A 9,928-nucleotide genomic window follows, 5' to 3' on the forward strand; every position below is an offset into this window, starting at 1 on the left:
GTAAATTTTACATAAAAAAACACATATGCAAAGTATTCAGAGAAAATGTAAAGATGACATTTTTGCCTTGCTTGTTCAAAGACATGAGACAACCACTTTGTAAACGAGTGAAGGAATTGTGTAAACAAATGTGACAACATACAAAGTCACAAGGAAAATCAATCTAGAAAATTCTGAGTGCACCTTTATGTTTCGATTAGATTCACCAATTTCAAGTTTCTTTTTCCTCGAATCTTACTTGGGAGGATGGCTCTCTCTTTTGTAGTATATAGAAAAGTGTTAAACACATTTTGCTGCCTTTGCCTTTGCCCTTGCTCTTTGCCACAGATTTCTTGTAAAATTCTATGTACCATGCAGCCGGAGAATCACAACTGCCTATAAGAAAGTAGAAGGTCGTTCGCAAGCATTAACTACTTCTAGCAGTGTTCCTAGTTAAAGATGTAAAATTCATCTAGTAGACAAAGCTAGGGCATCATCAAAAGATGCAACAAAGAATCAAAGATTGATAGAAGCAATGTTATAATGACCATCAAGTGAAAATGAAAGTAAAGTCAACCTACGTTGAAGACTCATTTCGAGAACATAAGATTGCCTGGACAATAATGAAGATTAACAAGAGAGAACAAAAAAAGGCTAGATTTCAAATTTAATAGACTAAATTGGCAAACATGGACTTACATGGTAAATACTTTGGTGAATTACAGGATATATCAAGTATACTAGAGTTGCTTTGACACGATACATTATCCTTATCCTCCGCTCACCAAATCCTCTCAATCTGATTTCCCTTAATTTACAACTTATTAGGCTTATTATCTATCAAGATTCAAGTTTCTATTAGAACCCAATCTTTACTTTCTTACCAAAAATAAAGGGAAAAGAAAAAACAAATCAATGTTCGTGTCAATTGCTGCCTAAGCTGACGTGAACATGCTATTTCTAACATTAATGCAAGAATAACTACCTTTGAGAAGTCAAAGTGATAGTTGTAGGTTGGGTAGTTTAAGCACAAGGTCAATGTTCATGATAAATTTGGGAAGCCAGTTGTCACAACATCAATTGTTCCGAGGTCAAGGATTACCAGCAATTGGTTTCTCTCCAATGGCAAACACTCATGTTTTGCTTCGTTTACCATAATGAGTTAGATATTCGCACTCCCTCTATTTGCTTTCAATAATCACTTTGGGCTATTATATAATTCATCTAGGAGGTCCACTGATTACGCTGGCTGAAATATGGTTCACTTCTTGCCCTCATAATAAAAGAAAGATGTTTCATAAATTTTTTTTTATAGCATCACAGTTTCTAAATACCATGTCTTAGAACAATAAAGCGACCTTTGACCAATTTTTAAGCTATTCCTCTTGTGAACACACCATTGATTGATGGGAATTTCTAATTCTAGAAGGATGAAAATTTAAATAACAAAATGGTTTACATGTATTTACAATAATGCCAAAGCTCTTCTCAACAAAATGAATCACCTATCAGATTACTAGACTTATCGTTGCACATAGATTTATAGTTTGCCACCACATAGAACCGATTGAGTGGATGTGAAAGTCTCTTTCATGAGGATAACTTTTAGAGAGATTTACCGGGCAGACCAATCTGTTACAATTTTATTACAAAATTCCCTTTACCAAGTTTGTTACTAAAAAATCATACTTTATTTGGACCCACATGGATTATCAAATTATCGTGTCTTTTGGATGCCACAAATTGACTGTTAGGATCCACCATAGGGTGGGCTAAACAACGCATCATCCCCACTCTAAGATTTGCTGGGTACCAAAGTCATGGAAATGTGCCAATGAGTCTAAACTGATGGGATATATGCTATTGCTAATAGGGGTGAGATCCCCAAGGTGGGCACTGCCCCCACTTTCTAAAACTGTGATGGATGATAACCAGTACAAGACATAAGCACAAGAGAGGTAAAAAAAAAAAGTAAAGTAAAGCGAGAGAGTTTCATACTCAACACAATATTTTTCAGAAAATGAAAAAAAAAAAAAAACTCTTTTTGTGAACACTATCTCCTTTTCAAACCATGTCCATTTGTTTGCTAACCGATTAACTTCTCATCTCATGTCAAGTTTAGATTTGAAGCTTCAAAGCCACACCATGTCTCCACCAGTGCATACAAACTAGGGAGAAGACCAAAGAGCCTTATAACGCTTGTACAACCAACAAGCATAACAATTTCAAAACCCCAATGCTATCAAACATGATTAATCATTTAAACCCTTTAACGGACCTACACGTCGGTGAGTGGGAAAATTCTCATGGTTTGGACCAATTCCAATCTATTGGAGTTGATAATGTGGTTGAACCAATAGTGAGGGTACAAAGAGCTGCTGCCAATGAGATTGGAAATGCTTGAAATACAACTGACATTGCTGCTTCACCTAGGCAAAATAAAAGGATTAGAAATAGATTATCGGCTGCTAATCATTCGAACTCTTTAACGGACCTACGCCTCGGTGGGTGGGAAAATTCTCATGGGTTGGGCCAATTCCAATCTAATGGGAGCTGATAATGTGGTTGAACCAATAGCAAGTGGTACAAAGAGCTGCTGCCAATGAGATTGGAAATGCTGGATATGCAACTGACATTGCTGCTTCACCTAGGCAAAATAAAAGGATTAGAAACAAAATACCGGCTGCCCGATCAAGAGCAAGGAAACAGGTTTGTCTCATAGAGATTAATATTTTCATTGAGTTATATATAGTACTAACTCAATAAAAAGCACAATTTTGGGACGGTACAAAGGTGAAGTCAATGCAGATTATCCAATTAAGCTCTATCATCTTCAGAGCTTTTATCCCCAAAATTTTGGGACATCCTTCTATTGAGCAAAAAACACAATTTAATAAAGATCTTTCGACAGTGAAAAAGTAAATAAGAAAGCAAAGAAACTTGAAGCTGATGTACATATATAACTTATTATTTTGAAAGATAAAATTAGCACTGTGTACCATCAAAAGACCATTTAACACTGTTTGTCTCCAATCACCTAGGATTTTTCAGAATAGAAAGAAGTTTTTTTTTTTTTTTGAATAAAGGTAATAGAACTATTAAAAAACCAAATCGATAGTTAAAATATATTTTAACGATCAACAATCTACTTTTTCAACCTAATTTTACCACTACCATGAAAGGAGACCTCAAACCAATAGGAAAAAATTTCACAACTAAAGTTTGCATCGAAGTATTGCCTTAGCTCTAGATTTTTCACAATGGGACTAGTCCCGAATTCCAATTAAGGCATGAGAGTACCCACAGTCATGTTGAGACAACTCAACATTTCCTAATAGCACATCGATTTAGTTATTGACCCAAAAATCTCACACAAGGCGGGATCTAATGTCAGAATATTAATTAAAATTTAGGAACATATGAATATCAGGCCATCGAATCATCCTAATTAAAAATTCCACATTTTCAGAACCAAGGAATTAGATGATTTGGATTTTTTTCAGGCATTATCTCATCTAATTGTTCAAAAATTCAATTATCGGACTCAGCTCAATAATTACCTTGTCACACAAAAAATGTCAGCTCTTTTAGTTCGGGTTGATTGGGGAAATTCAGAAAGGATGATCACTTAGAAGTCGCATGGGTTCAGAGAAGCTAGAGGAAATCACTCACATCCCTCCTTACTTAGAAAATTATATTTGCCTTCCTAGATTGAACAATATAGGGTATTAAAGAGGATTAACTTGTTCACATTGAACTTAACTCAGAACAAAAACTTAAGGTCCTAATTTCATCCCTTGATCTTTAGCTGGTTTGTTTTAGCTTGTTCATATATAGGTTTCAGAAGATAAGGTCCAAATAGCACCAATTTTGGTAATAAAAAAAGTCTAACAATGGAATGTTGTTTCAGGAATTACTTCTCGTTATAAAAGTTCGCATTGATCCTAAGTTCAATACAGATAGTATCCCTATACACTATAGAAACTTGGATTGATATTATTGGAAAATACAAAAGTAAAATAATTACCTCGGTAGTGGAGATATTACACTGGGCTGACTGGCATAAGCAGCAAGTAAACCTCTGAGGTTAGAGTGTCTATTCAGAGCATTCTCAAGCTGAGGCGGAGGTAACTGCGAGTAGCAAATAACAAAAGAAGCAACAAATTTAATTAGCTAAGCATGAAACACAACTTGTTCCATGACTCCATTAATGCTAGAAACGCTTCTTTCTCATATACATCGGAATGTGTAACCAATATAGCAAGCCAAAACAAAAAGAGTAGCATTAATCCGTTAAAGCATGAAACAGAAGCTCCTCCATGAGCTACTATGTACCCTAATAGCAGATATATCGAAGAGGTTTCTTTGTTTAAGTTGGACTGCTAATGGTGTCAATTTTGATTTGTTTTGATAATGATTTCTTTACTCTATGCTAGCCTCTATCTAACATTAAATAGTGAAGAAGTGAACTATTCATTTGTTCCTGTTCTTGATGCATGCATCATTAGGCGCGCGCGTGATGCACCGAACTTGAGGCTCAAGGTAAAAAATTTGTTTTTAGCCTTCTATATATTTGTCGTTCAAGTGCTATAACATAATACTATGCAATGCCAGTTTAGATAGCCACCCAATAATATTGTCTATATTATTAAACTTCAGGATCACATGGGTTTGTGGAGTTCACAAACTCTATTATTTACAACAACTTCTTTTGTAAATTACATTTTAACAATCTAAGGAAGTCTTAGAAATATTAAATCTTTACCATTTTTAGAAAGTTTCACTATTTTGAAAACGTTTTTCAATTTTCAGTAAGTGCATTAATAGTTCAAAGGTGAAGTCATTATATGCTTGAAGATCTAAGTTAAAGATGTACTCTATATTATTCAGACTATTAGTAAAATTTTAGATTCTTTCTGAGAATCATCTCTTACTTTTCTTGTGGTCGCAAGGTTCTATAGTGCTGGTGATTTGCATGTGACTAAGATAAAAATGGGACGGTGACAACAATATCGAAGACATTGATAATGATGGTGGTGATTGCAATGATCGCACTATGACGATTATAGTAGTCGGGTTGTCAATGACAGTGGCGACAATTAAAATATAGAGGGCATAAAAGGATCAACATCCAAACACTTCCGTTAAAAAATGACAACCCTATTTTTTTATATAATTTGTTGACTTTCAAAAGTTTAGAACTATGTTTTAAACTTTGATATAAAAGGGAAAAAATGGCGTTCACACATTTTTGTGAATACTTGAAGATGATGAGTATTGAATGAGTTCAAAATGATTTATCTTATACAGGCTTAACAACTTAAAGATTAGAGAATTCTTTTAAGAAAAAATCAAAAGTTTTTGGCTTAAGATTGAAAATGAGGGCTCATAGGTCAGTTTTGTTAAGCCTCCCAAAAAAGATAAATGTCATAGGGTAATTCATCAATTAGAAAACCATGGGGAGATATTTATGTATGAGTCCACTAAAGATATCACTAATCAAGTTGAATGTTTATATATAGGTCCACTAAAGATACCTCAGTAGAATTGGAGGACCCACAAAGTATTTCACAAGACATTAATGCATCAAGCTTTTTGATGTCAAAGAATATAGAAAATTTAGTCTTCTAATGATGTGTCATTCACTGATCTTCCTCTATGAATTTCCAGATAATTATCCCAATAATATTGTACATCATCCTGGTGATATTGTTGATGTAAATCAACAGTAATTAATTTCTGAAATTATAAGTGCCTAAAATGACACAACACATTATAAATTATTTATGGGTGAGAAAAAAAGAAAAAGATTGCTTGAAGGTCAAGTCTGACAACAATGTTTCTATATTGATTTAGATATAATTATCTATACTTTATAATGAAAGGGGTAAGCATTATAATTACTAAATACATTCAAGTTATATCAAATGACAACATTGTTGTAAAGTTAGGTTATTTATTTGAAATTTATTTTTAAAGAAACTCTTAAATTAATTGTAAAGATAGTTTTAATCTTTTATATGCATACCAATCTTTATAAATAATATGGAAAGGCAACCCACTTCCCTATATTTATAATAGAAAATAGAATTTTAGATAGAATTGAATGCATTCACGATTTCATCACTGGGTATGAAACTATTTGAAACCTTAAATAAATGTCAAAGCAAACAAGATAAATTTAATCATCCAAATGAATTGACTATTATTTTTTAACTATAACAATTAACAAAGACTTTGGAACACTAAACCATTTAAATTTCATCCAATACTTGAAAACTAAACAGAAGATTAAATCAAAAAAATTGGTAAAGTAGACTATTGTTCAATTTGGTTGGACTGATTTATATTTATTAAAAATTAAAAATATACATACTTTCTTGGAAAATGCTAGGCTCTCTATCATAGGGTTGTCAACAGGTACCCAATACCTAATGTACCCAGAAACGATTAATCGGTTTTGGGTCTACTATGGGGTAGACCCATTTGACTTAATTACTAAGGACCATTTTGCTCAAATGGATTACCACATTAGCAATCCAATTTAGATTAAAATAAATAAATTTTAAACATTTTTGGTCTTGATCCAAGGTTTTAAGAATGGATGGCTACCAAACTCCTACCTAACTTTTTAAAAGTTCAACAGTGAAAAGTAACCTTTCTTTTTTAATTTTTCCTTCAATGTTCATAGAAATTTGATCTCTACAACCCTAAATCATCGGATCATGTTTTTTTATATTTAGAAAATAGAAAGGGTTGAGACTTGAGAATTTAGTTACTTGTTTGAGAAGATAGTGAATATTGAAATATCTCTCCATAATTAATTATTACTATTAATTAATTATACTATTAAATAATAAATATAAACATCCTCTTAAATAATTTCAAAAAAGAAAAATACTCTTTTTACCCGTTTACCTGATGGGTACCAGATGGAGACTCGATTATTATATTTTTACTTAATGGGTACTAAATACTTGTTGGATCAGTTATGGTTCCAAGGGTCTCTCACACCTGGAATCGAAATCGAAACCGATGTATAAGTTCGGTCCGGTTTTGGGTATACATGGAACTGGCCCAAACCTAACCCATTGACACCCCTACTCTATCAACATAAGCATTGAGATGTTAGGGATTCTAAGAAAATTGTCCCTAGGAAAAACTTTGTTAATCTCTAGACGGTCAAAATCAATCTCTAAGAAACTGGGGTTGATGCTAGAAAAGTCTTACTTTCTTTAATTAAATTACAAGGTGAGAGATGGCACTACCAACATTGTGTATTGGAGGAAACCATTAAATGATAGGTTGTAGCTAGGAGTGCCAGGGCCGATTCCAGTTTGGCTCCTAAGATCGATATCTAAGTATGATAGATATTGAAAGAAATTATTTGTAGTGATAACAGCATTCGATCTTCTTTCCATGCAAATTTCCTTTTCGTTGTAAAATATGAGAAAATTTATTTTCTATGAATCACTGCAAAGCTTCTTTCTTTTAAGAACGCAACAGGTTATTTATAAAAGCATCAGCACCAAAATTAAAATTTATTTTAGTAAGATATGTGTCAACTTTATTTCAAGTTTTCAAACAACCAAAATTAATCCTCTTTACTAGTAATATACTTCTAAATGAATATTTTAAAATTAATCCTCACCAAGATACACTGATTTTCAGAAAACATCAACAACACTAGCAAAATCATATAAACAGCTTAAATTGAATCAAAGGAATAGTAATTGCTTACATTTGATTAGCTAATAAGTCGGGATCGAACCAATGACCTCATGGTTGCAGTGCAGATCATCCAATTAACCCCTATCATCTTGAAGGCTTTTATGAATATCCTTCAATTGCCTTACAAACAAAATTTAATAAAGATCACACTTCCAACAATGAAAAAGTAAATAAGGAAATAAATTTAAAAGTAGTGTCTAAGGTCATGATCCAAAAAAAATAAAAATTAGAGAGCCTAAGCATTATTAAAAACCATCTTCGCTAGATATCTTCATATATAAGTTTTTTTTTTCTTTTTAGAAAAAAAAATTAACAACACTGTATAGTGAATATACTATACAAAGATAATTAAACACCGTGTTTAAAAATTCAAACAGATAGTAAAAATATATTCTAATGATCAAATTTCTTCTTTTTCAACCTAATTTGAATACTTAATAGGCAAAATCAGGTTCAAGATTCATTGGTAGCACAAGAACAAACCCATGTAGACTAGAAAACAGTAGAAATAGCTTTTGATTAAACAAAACAACAACCAGGCTTTCAATCACATTAAAAAACAATAGATTAGAACGAAAAAATAACTCACCAGTCACCACGGAAAAATCACAGAACAAGATATCAGTTAGGCTTAAACAGACCCTAATGGTTTTGAAGGAAATAGAAAACTTCAACAAACCCTAATGGCTAGGGTTTTGGTGGATCCATAAATTCTTTATATAGTTGTAATTCCCCAGTTTGAGTCTCAACTCTTTCACATTATGGATATGACTCAAGTGAGTCATCTCGATTTCCAACAATTTTTAATTAAATTTTAAAACTAATTTTAAAATCTAGCGCCTCTTTCTCCTTTAAAAAATAATTAATTATTAATTAACTTTTAAATCACAATTAATTGATTAAATTAGAGAGCTGCTATTGACACCTCAACTTTTACTAATTATTGTTAGAGTATTAGGTATGAAACATTATAATAAGGTAAACTAGGATAGACAAATCATATTTATGAAGTTTAGGATAGATTTGATGAGATAATATTAGATAATGATCTGTTATGATTATATTAAGTTTTTTACTATCCAATCGGTTAAGATTTTCTATATAAACCTCCTTAGGGTTATATTCAAGGAAATCAATCGATCTTCATTATTCTATATGGTATCAGAGCCTAAGATCCATTGAGAACATCAATCTTATTGCGTCTCTTTCGCCGACGGTGTGGTCACAATCACATTGCCAATGAAATCTCACTCATTTATCTCACACTATTGCATACGGTCCCTATTTTGGGTATTTCTTCAAACACATAATATTCATACCGATTATCACCTACTTTGCTAAACGAAACCTACGGCTAATATTCTCCAATTATTAGATGATTTCTGGAATTTCGCACAAAAAAGAGAGAACTTATGAAAAAGCCTGAATCTTATCCTATATTCTAGAACTCACGTGGTAATATTTTCCAAATCATCCGAAATAGAAATTCAAAAAAATCCTCCAAATAGGAAAATTATAAATATAAAACTACTAACTGCTAATTTGGCAACTTATGAAACTTCTAAATTACGAATCTGAAATTTCCTAAATTAAAATTTGAAGAATATATAATAACTTCCCAAATTAAAAGTTTATAAAAATGAATTCTCCAAAATAGAAAGTTTCAAAAAAATATAAAATTTCAAATTAGAAAATCCCAAATTTCTATGAACAAGAAATTTCTAAATAGGAAAATGTAAAATCTTCTAAATTTGGAAATTACTAAAATGTAAAATTTCTAAATTAGAAATTTATGAATATACATTTTCCCAAAATAAAAAATCATGCAATTTCCATATTAAAAAAATTACAAATACGAATTTTCCACAATTGAAAATATGACCTAAAAATTTCAATATAGAAAATTGAAAATATGAACATTAAAATTTTCAAAATAGAATATCACAAATTTGAATAGAAAATTTTCAAAACACGTGCAATTTATGAATTTTCGAATTACTAGATCATGATCATGAAATTTCTAAATCGATAAATTACTCAAATAAACAAAATTCCAAAATTAACAAGAGATAGAGACATGCCAATTTCTGAATTTTCAAAAGAGTTATTTTGAATATTTATCGATTTAAGAAACAAATTATTGCATTGTATCATTTTCAAATCATTGCACAAATATCACTTATCGCAATCCTTCAATTTGAATAATTATACATTTCCA

At 31.6% G+C, this 9,928-nt stretch overlaps 1 long non-coding RNA gene across 1 annotated transcript; it reads right to left on the reverse strand.

Annotated features, from left to right (window-relative positions):
• Positions 1-1,814: 1,814 nt before the first annotated feature.
• LOC147409885 (uncharacterized) lies at positions 1,815-8,457 on the reverse strand. The gene is made up of 4 exons (XR_015175456.1): positions 8,300-8,457; positions 7,721-7,830; positions 4,007-4,110; positions 1,815-2,626 (listed from the first exon to the last, which is right to left on the reverse strand). It is a non-coding gene; the product is annotated as an uncharacterized LOC147409885 (long non-coding RNA).
• Positions 8,458-9,928: the final 1,471 nt, after the last annotated feature.

Source organism: Akebia trifoliata, chromosome 2 (genome assembly GCF_017979445.1).
Source record: "Akebia trifoliata isolate Shusen 1 chromosome 2, ASM1797944v1, whole genome shotgun sequence".
NCBI lineage: Eukaryota > Viridiplantae > Streptophyta > Magnoliopsida > Ranunculales > Lardizabalaceae > Akebia > Akebia trifoliata.